Source organism: Macrobrachium rosenbergii, unplaced genomic scaffold (assembly GCF_040412425.1).
Source record: "Macrobrachium rosenbergii isolate ZJJX-2024 unplaced genomic scaffold, ASM4041242v1 282, whole genome shotgun sequence".
In the NCBI taxonomy this organism is placed as follows: domain Eukaryota; kingdom Metazoa; phylum Arthropoda; class Malacostraca; order Decapoda; family Palaemonidae; genus Macrobrachium; species Macrobrachium rosenbergii.
Window position 1 is genome coordinate 31,658 of NW_027100730.1, and position 1,467 is coordinate 33,124.

The 1,467-nt window shown below is 35.1% G+C and overlaps 1 long non-coding RNA gene across 1 annotated transcript; it reads left to right on the forward strand.

The window, feature by feature from the left end:
* The first annotated feature begins 216 nt into the window (after window positions 1–216).
* On the forward strand, window positions 217–1,068 carry LOC136838226 (uncharacterized). The gene is made up of 3 exons (XR_010852913.1): window positions 217–647; window positions 815–889; window positions 998–1,068. It is a non-coding gene; the product is annotated as an uncharacterized lncRNA (long non-coding RNA).
* Window positions 1,069–1,467: the final 399 nt, after the last annotated feature.

Here is a 1,467-nt window from a genome sequence, read left to right on the forward strand (position 1 = left end):
TGCAAACAGGGTTCTCTCTCTCTCTCTCTCTTGTCTTTCTGTCCATCTGTTTGCTTGGTTAACCAAGCAAACAGGTAGGGGGTTTGTTTACCTTGAAAGTATGTTTGTTCGTATAATTTGGGGAATACCCTTGTTACTAAACAGAAACCAGGAATATTAACTAAATGGGTTTTTTTTTAATTCCTCTTATGGGTAGAAGTAAGACTAAAATGTACTGAAATTCCAAATGGAATTTGTATTTGTTTTAAGTAGCATGGTCACTGGAAGGCAGTTAGCTTAGTTTCAAGTATTTAACTGCCCCCTTGGTTGATTAACAGCTCACTGCCTTCCGGCGACCGTTTTTAACCTAACCAGGCATTAATGCTTTGCTTTCTTCCTGAGGTTGACGGAAACTTAAGCCAGTCACGAAGGAGCATTCCATCGCAAAGGGTCTAGTAACTCAGTTACTCGAGCTCCTGTTCTTGATATAAGAATACACATTGCACAGCTACCCATTTAACGTGACGAAGAACACTTTCTACATGTCCTTTGAAGTGACGAAGAGTATTATCGCCATGTAAACTAGGTTTAACCCCAACCAGGAAGAAGCTTTCCTTCATCGCAGTCTACCTCTACACGTACTTCACCTTCTTCCCAGAATGATATCGGTGGGTCTGTAAAACTCAGGGGAGTTTTTTTATGTCAATCCGAAATCATTTAGAGGATAATGCCATCCCATATAAAATTGCCTTCCAATTATCAGCGCTTACTTTCTTTATTAAGTTTTATTTTTTCATACCTTTCAAATTTGTAACGAGTTTTCGTACCCTTTCAGGGATATCATAAATTGTACTACGTGGACTCCAGTTTGGACTGTGGATATATATTTATTTTACTTAAGTTTTCCAAGGTATGCAACATGCCAAGTGTTAAACGTGCTTCATATAATAATTGGATTTAAATATATATTTATACGATCGTTGTGTAGTATATAATTAGGCATTTGGTAACATTTAAGGTATTTGGAAGAGGCTGAATTACTGCGGTTCCCCCTTACTTCACGATGGTCAAACTTGTGTATTAGCTGCCTTCAGCACCTGGATGAATTAGGATACTCAACAAATACAATAAATTACTTAATTTTTTTACATTTTAATTATCCTTACAGAAATCCCAGGTTGTGTAAATTAAAATTCAGCGCAACTAAAATGGAAGTTTGCTGTTATCATAAATATTTTATTAAAATCCAACAAGATACTCTCGTAGATAATAGTAGAGTTATAGAAAACAGTCTCTCTCTCTCTCTCTCTCTCTCTCTCTCTCTCTCTCTCTCTCTCTCTCTCTATATATATATATATATATATATATATATATATATATATATATATATATATATATATATATATATATATATATATATATATATATATTCATATATATGTATATGTGGAGCCTCGATGGCTCAGTCGGTTACAGCAGCAACCGGAC